This window comes from Zonotrichia leucophrys, chromosome 4 (assembly GCF_028769735.1).
Source record: "Zonotrichia leucophrys gambelii isolate GWCS_2022_RI chromosome 4, RI_Zleu_2.0, whole genome shotgun sequence".
Lineage (NCBI taxonomy): Eukaryota > Metazoa > Chordata > Aves > Passeriformes > Passerellidae > Zonotrichia > Zonotrichia leucophrys.
In genome coordinates, this window is record NC_088173.1 from 71,361,330 (window position 1) to 71,369,745 (window position 8,416).

Sequence of the window (8,416 nt, forward strand, 5' to 3'; positions counted from 1 at the left end):
TTCCTTCAAAGCCAGGAGATCAATTGCGAGCCTTAATGAGAACCGTCTCGTGCCAGAGGTGGACAATGGAGCGGGACGGGGACATCCCAGGGATTTTACGGCAGCTCGGAGCATTGGGATCCATCCCTGGAAGTGCCAGCCCATCCCTGGAAGAGCCAGCCCGTCGTCTCCGGCTTTTGTGAGTATCCCAGCACTGAGCCTGAATGGGGAGCACTGGTAGCAATTCCCATCCTGATCCCAGGGATTGAAGTGTCCATGGGTCTGTCCTTGGTCCCACACTTGTGATGGGATCTGGAAATTTGGGATCAGGATCTGGTTTTAAATCCCCCATCCCTGGGCTGTTGTGCTTTGTGAATATCCCGGCACTGAGCCCGAGCAGGGAGCACTGGCGGCAGTTCCCATCCCTGATCCTGGATCTGGGAAAGCAACTCGGCCTTCCTGGAGACCCTCAGGGAGATGGGGAGGGTCTCAGGGAGATGGGAATGGCCTCGGGATGACGGGGATGGTCTCAAGGAAGAGGGAATGGCCTCGGGGAGATGGGAAAGGCCTCAGGAAGATGGGAATGGCCTCATGGAGATGGGAAAGGTCTCAAAGAAACAGGGATGGCATCACGGTGACGGGGATGGCCTCATGGAAATGGGACGGCCTCATGGAGATGGTAACGGTCTCAAGGAAATGGGAATGGCCTCAGGGAAATGGGAATGGCCTCGGGTGATGAGGATGGCCTCAGGGAGAGGGAAATAGCCTTGGGGAGAGGGGAATGACCTCGGGGAGATGGGAATGGCCTCATGGATGGAATGGGAAATGGCCTCTTATAATGAAACGGGCATGGCCTCGAGAGACGGGATTGGACTCATGGAAATGGGAATGGCCCTGGGGAAATGGGGATGGCCTCAAGGAGATGGGAATGGCCTCAAAGACATGGGGATGGCCTCGGGGAGAGATGGGAATGGCCTTGGGGAGAAGGGAATGCTTCAAGAAGACAGGGATGGCCTCAGGGAGAGAGGAATGGTCTCGGGGTGACGGGGATGGCCTCAAGGAAATGGGAATGGCCTCAGGGAGAGGGGAATAGCCTCATGGAAATGGGGATGGCCTCAGGGAGATGGGGATGACATCAGGGAGACAGGAATGGCCTCATGGAGACAGGGATGGTCTCAAGGGAAGGGGGATGGCCTGGGGGAAATAGGAATGGCTTCAAGGAGATGGGGCCAACCTCAGGGAGATGGGAATGGCCCCATGGAAATGGGAATGGTGTCATGGTGATGGAAATGGCCTCATGGAAATAGGAATGGCCTCGGGGAAATGGGAATGGCCTCATGGAAACAGGAATGCCGTCACAGTGGCGGGAATGGCCTCGGGGCCATGGGGATGGCCTCATGGAGATGGGAACAGCCTCAAGGAAACTGGGATGGTTTCACAGTGACGGGGATGGCCTTGGGGAGATGGGAATAGCCCCAGGGAGATGGGAATGGCCTCGGGAAGTGGACACTCAACTTATGCCAATATCGAGGCCCCATCTCCCACACCAAAGCAAGAATGACACAACAGGGGGGATAAAATTCCCAGTCATCCTGGGAATCACCTCCATCTCCCTCTCCGTGGGCGGCAGCAGGAACTGGGAGAGTCTGGACACATCCCGGAGCAGTGGAGCCTCCCAAATCCGCGGAGCCGCCTCTTCCGAGGCCTCCGTGCCGGACCCTGGGGATGAATCTTCTTTCAGAGCGAATTCTTTGCTCTGTCACCCGATCGGCCTCGGTCCTGGAGCTCCAGCGGGAGAGGGACCTTGCAGGGCAGCTGAGGGGGGAGGGCCCTGCTAATCACCCCGGGCTCTTAATGAATGCAAATGAGCTCTGACCGAGGGGAATTCAGATACCTCCTCATTCCCAACTGTTAACAACTTCCTGCCCAGATCCTGGATCCCTGGAAATCTCTGGGCAAAGGATTCATCCTGAGGTCTCCTCATCTGGACTGTCTGAGGCTCATTTGGGGATTTATTTGGGTTGAGGATGCTCAAAGGGGGCAACACCCCCATTATCCCACTTATTCCTTAAAATCCTGATTTCCCTTGCCTTCCTCATTTTGGGATATTCCATGCAGGAAAATGGGGTTTGCCTCATAGAAAAACTCCCAATTTCCCTTCCCATCTTCAGTCTGGGATATTCCATGCAGGAAAATGGGGGTTTTTCTGCTAAAAATCTCCTGATTTCTCTTCCCATCCTCAATCTGGGATATCCTATGCAGGAAAATGGGTTTTGCCTTGTAGAAATCCTAAAAATGGCTCAAACCAAATACAAATTATTTCCCCTGAGTTTTAACTGGGAGCATGGATTAATTTTAATTTTAAGGCAATTTTCCAAGAAAGAAAATGAACTTTCTGTGGTTTTTCTTTAAAGGAAGGAAGTTTCTGTGAGTTTTCCTAAAAATAATGACAATTTCTGAGTTTTCCTTAAAAAAAGGGGAATTTTCCTAAAAATAATGGAAATTTCTGAGTTTTCCTAAAAGCAAGGGAAGTTTCTGTGAGTTTCCCTGAAAGCAAAACTCAGCTCTGTGAGAGGAATGGGACAACCTTCCTGGAACTCAGTGATCCTAAGGATGACCTGGGGAAATCTTTCCTGTGTGTTTCGGGATGTGCAGAAACACTCAGAGCCAGCATCACCCAGGAGTGATATCCTGATTTATTCCATGGATTTCCATGGGCCTGTTGTGTTTCCTTGGAACCACAAGGCCCCATCAGTGGTTTGGAAGATCCAGAGTGGTTCTGTTGGAAAGGGGAAGAAGGATTTTGGGAAGGAATGGAGCCGTGGTGCTTTCAGCTTCATTCCACAACCCTAAAGGAAGTGGAAAACTCCCCCAAACTTCCCAAAATTTCCCCAAACCAGGAAAAATTTGATCTGGAAATCTCTCTTTTCTTCCTCTTCCCCAATCCCTTCCTCACTCCCAAACTTCCCTCACATTTTCTGGGAATGGAGGAGAAAATCCCTTCTTGCTATGATAAAAATCCCACTTATTCCACATGGAACAAGCTCCCATCCCTTCTCGATCCCACTTTTCTGGGCCACCTCTGTCCTCAGGGTGACATCCTTGCTCCAGGGCCTCATTCCAGAGGTTTTTCCCTGTTTTTAAGGCTCCTTGGCCTGTCGGGTGGGTGAGGGGTCCCTCACTCAGGATGGGCCCAAAATTTTGGCTGTTTGAGTCAAAAAAAGGGAATTTTAAAAAGATCCCAAAGAGAAAAGTGGAATTTCAGGAGTCCTTGAGGAAACAAGGGGTACCGAGCCCTTCGCCTTGGCAGCAAATCCCACCTGGAATTTCCTCTGGAGAGGGTTGGCATTTGGGGCTTGATTTGGTTCCTTTCCTTTCTTTCCTCCTCCCTTTTCCCTTTTTTCCCTGTGGGTTCAGCAAGGAAAACTGTCAGGATTCAGGGATGAGAATGGAGCCATGGGCTCAGCTCCAGCCTTGAATTTCCGCTCCACAAATTCCCTTAAGATTTAAAACCTCTTTTCCCAAGGATTTTGGGATGAGTGGGAAGAGGGATGGGTGCAGACAGGTGGAAGGGAGCAGGTGAGAATCTTCAGCACAGGGAGAAGGATGGAAATTCAGGATAATGGGATCAATCCCAGCCCCCTTCGCAGGGAGGAATTCCTGGATTTGGAGAGAGCAAACACTGGGGATATTCCCATTCTGTGGGTCCTTGGAGCTGCCTCCTCATCCAGGTTTTATATTCAAATATTTGGGATATAAATAATGTTTTAACAATGACTCCAAAATCCCATTTATAAAAATATCCTTGGATATTTTATCCATGGATTTCCCCTGGATTGCATTCCCTGGAATTTTGTGTTGGGATGAAGGGAGAAAATTCTCTGGGGTTTCTTTTCCTTCTGGAGTGGGGGAAGATGGTTCTCGTTATGCCTTCGGAATTTTCTCCATGGCCTGGAGAAGACTGGAGGCCGGAATCTTGCAAGAATGCACAAACCCCTCACATCCAACCTTTTTTTGGGAATTATTGGGAGATTCAGGCCAGGGAAAAGCTGAATGGGTTGGAAAAAGGGCTGAAATTTGGGAGGATGGATTTGCTGGCAGCAGATTAAAAAAAAAAAAAAGGAAGATTGTTTGGAAAACCAGGATAAATCCCAGGCAGTGCTGGCAGGTTGGGATTTAAAGGAGATTTTTTTTCAGGAATGTTTGGCAGAGAAAGGGAGATAAAATAAATTATCTGAAATAAATAATTTAAAAAATTTTAAGAGGGGATACTCAGGAAAAGGATCTCTTCTTCCTGAGGAGAATTCCAAACTAAGAGACTTTAAGGAAAAACTCGGGATACCTGGGATTATTCACAGAAAATATTCCCAGTTCCATCACCGCTAATCTGACCCAGAAGTGAGAGGAAAATCCTGCAAAATTCTCCTAATTGGGAAAAAAAAAAAAAAAAAGGAAAAGGAGAGAACAGAAGCTCAAAACTTTCCCTGTGCAGCCCCCACGGGGATTTCTGCTGGGAATTTGGGATTTGGGATGCTCCGAGGGGATTGCTGCCTTGGGATTGGGTTTGGAGGAGGAATTGAAGGATTTGAGGGAGGAGAGGCCGAGAGTGGACACAAATTGCAGAAAAAGGGATTGGGAATGGGGATAAATCAGGCTGGGCTCCATTTATTGTGAAGCCCCCAAAAAGTGGAGTAAAATTCCACTGAAACCCCACAGGAAAATCCCGTTTTTTATAGGGATGTCATGGATTTGGGTTGGGCTGTCCCTGGAGCATCTTCCTGAGGGCCCATCCGGAGCTGGGGGTTGGAACAGCCCCAGAACAACCGGCCACTTTTGGATTTTTAAGAGATCAAAAGTTGAATTTTGGGGTCTTAGGGAGTTTTGGTGGGGGTTTAGTGGGGTTTTGGTGAGGTTTTAATGGGGTTTTTCCGCGGCCCTGCCGCATCCCCCCTCTGGCGGCGCCTGGAGCGGGCCCAAGGCGCGTCCGCGCTCCTCGGGAAAAGGCGGATGCACAAAAAGGGGGAATATCAAAATGATCTCGTTTCTGTCTCTCCTCGGTCTCCTATGGAACAAAGGACAGATGGGAACAAGAAAGGAAGGAAAAAAGCATCACCTGTTCCCATCCAGTCCTGGAGCGATCCGGTCATTATCTCGGAGCTTCACATTTCCAAAGGGGCTTCATTTTCCTTTGAAACACTGGCATTTTGTTAAAAAAAAAACCAAAAACAACAACAAAAAAAACCCCAGAAAAAATCTGAATTTAAGCATTCTAACATCCCCCCAGTCCAAAGGGGTTTTCCATGCTTTTCCCCACAGCCTCGAGTTTAACACCTGGGAAAAGAAAGTGGGAAGGAAATCCAAGGAAAAGAGAAAGAAAGGGCCCCCCCAAGGGCGGCTTTTCCCGATCTGCATCCGACAAAAGCCTTTGGTTTTCTGTCATTCTTTTCATTTCCTTGCTGGCTCCCCCAATTGTCAAAGCCCTCAAGGAAATGCACTTTAGCTCTTTGTCCCCAAATGTAATTTGATAAACTCCGGGCAGAAACATTTGTGTTTCGGAGGCTTTTCAGAAAAAAAAAAAAAAAAAAAAAAAAGGAAAAAAAGGGGAAAATAAAGGAAAATAAAGGGGTGGAAGAAAGGGGGAAAAGGGGAAAAATAGGAGGGAAAAAGAAGAAAATAAGAGGGGGGAAAGGGGAAAAATAAGAAGGGAAAAAAGGGAAAAATAGAGTGGGAAAAATGAGAGAAAAGAGGAGGAAAGAGAAGAAAAATGAGGGGGTAAAGGAGAAGAAAGAAGGGGGAAATTATCAAATAATGAAAGGGAAAAAGAAGATAAAGGATAAAAAGAAGAATTGAAAGAAGGGAGAAATGAGGGGGAAATAAGAAAAAAGGTGATGAGGGAGAAAAAGAAGAATAAAAGAAGGGAGAAAATTAAGGGGAAAAGGGAAAAAAGAAAAAATAGATAAAGGAGAAAAAGAAGAAGGAAAAGAAGGGACAAAATGAGGGGAAAAAAGAAGAAAAAAAGGGATAAAGAAGAATAAAGAAAAGAAGGGACAAAAATTAGGGGGGAAAGGGGGAAAAGAATTTTTAAAAAGGAAAATAAGAGGGAGAAAATAAGAAAAAGAAGAGGAGAAAAAAGAAGGAAAATAAGAGGAAAAAAAAAAAGGGAAAAGGAAGAAAAACCCCCAGAAGGGGTAAAAGTGGGGGAGCCCCTGTTGAAGAATCTCTTGGAGCCTTTGGAATTTACAGAGCGGGATTTTGGGAGCGGGGTGATGGAGCCAAGGCCGGAGTCTCGGGGAGGGAAGCCTGACATTGTCATCATCCCTAAATCCTTGGGAATCCTCATTTTCCAGCCGCACTTTCCCCCCTGTGGGCGGGGACCACCGCGGCTCCCACGCTATAAAACGCTCCGGGTTTTCCCGGGAGTGGGGAGCGGCCGCCGGGGCCAACGTGGGCTTGGAGGTTGGGTGAGTGGTAAAAAATAATCTGGATTTTCTTCCCAGGGATTTTTCCAGGTGGGGGTTTGGGGTTCGGGGTGCTGCCGCATCCAATCGCGCTTGAAATCCTGGAAAATCCGCGGCGCTTCCCGTGGGATCTGCCAAGGGGGTGGTGGTGGTTTGTTCATCCAGAGGGTGGGAAAAGCGGTGATGACAATTCCCAAATTTCAGTGCAGGGATGGAAAGGCGCCTGGTTTGAAAAATATTTTGGGATGGAAAGCCTTAAGCCAGGAATAAGGGCCTGTTCCCAGCCGTGGGAAGTGGTGGAATTCCGCTTCCAGCGGGAGAAGCGGCTCCCAAAACCCCAGCAGAGTTTTGGAGGGGAAAGAGCAAAATTGAGGAAAGAGTAAAAATTAATTGGGAAGTTTGGGGGATAAGGGGAAAAAGCTGGATTTTGGCTGCAAAAAATTCCAGTCAGGGGCTTGGGTGCAAAAAATTCCAGCTGGAAATCTGGCTGCAAAAAAAATTCGGGTTGAAAGTCTGGATGCAAAAATTCCAACCTGAGGGTTTGGATGAAAATAAAATCCAGTTGGAGATTTGGGAGCAAAAATTCAATAAAATTGGAGGGTGAGTTAAAGAATGAAATATTTTTGGATATAAATTCCTGGGATTGTGGAAGTTGCCCCTGCCCAGGACACGGGGTTGGAATGGGATGTTTAAGGTCACTTCCAATCTGGAATTCCCTGATTTTCATGTCAGGGTTTTCCCTGCTCCTCATTATCAGCCTGGAAGGGGCAGCAGTTCAATTCCAAAGGGGCTGGAGCTGGGATTCCCCTGGAATGCAAAATTCCCTGGATTCTGCCCTCCTGAGCTTCATCTCTGCAGGTGGATGAGAGCAGGAAAGGAGCTTGTGGTGCATCCCAATTATTAAATCAGCTCTGAAACTGTTAATTAATATTAATTAATAAAAATAAACCCCACAATCAAAGCGAAAAAATGGGACCAACATTCCTAATGGATCATAATGAGGAAATCCCAGCTGGAAAATTAAAGAGATTTGGATGAATTGGGGTTTTTTTAAATTTAATTTTTGAAATTACATATGGGATGAAGTAAAAGAAAAAAAAGTCGTGGTGTGAGACATGAAAATTGAAAATTCCACCTCTGCCTTCCAAGTTTTTCCCAGTTTCCCTTTTGGGAATGTTTTGCCTGGATAAGGAAAGGGGAAATTGAGGTGTGGGGGAAAAAAAAGGGGAAGGGATGTGAGGAAGCCTCAGAGAAGGGGAAAAATAAATGTAGATTTTAGAGGGGATTTTGGGAAAGGAAAAAAAATTTAAAAGGAATTAAAAATTAATATTACCTGGAAGCGCCTCTGGAATTTTCTCAGGGAATCCAATCCGTCCGTGCGGCCGAGGGGGTGCAGCTGCCTGTGCCAGGGAGCGGAAAACAGGGAAGGGAAATTCCCACTGGGAAGTTCTGTGTGCAGGGAGAGACCCCAGCACCTCCTTTGGAATCAGCTGGGGGGGGGCAGAGCTTCCCTAAATTCCCTGGGAATGGGGAAATCCCGGGAATGCTGCTCCGGGTGCAACCTCCGGGACTCTCTGCTGCTCTCTCCAGCTGGAATTGAACAGCACTGGGAATTTCAGGGACTGCAGGGACAGCATTGCCCACTCCTGGCATGGGAAATCCCAGGAAATTTGAGGGCAAAAAGGGAATTTTGGTGCTTTATGGCCCAGGCAGAGAGAGCCTGGAGGAAGCTTTTCCTACGGGGAAGGTTGTTCCCTCCTGAAATTCCCTGTTTTTCCCAGTTTAGGAATTCAGGGTCTTGTTTGTGTCACAAAATTGTTCTCCGGGGTCCAACCCTGTGGGAAAAGTGGGATTGAACCCCGGGATTTGGGGTTGGTTCAGCCCCAAACCCATCCTGGGGGAGGAGATCCCGGCATTCCCATTCCCCATGGGAAATCCGGTGGTGCCATCGCCCCTCTCCCCTCTGGAATTGTCACTCC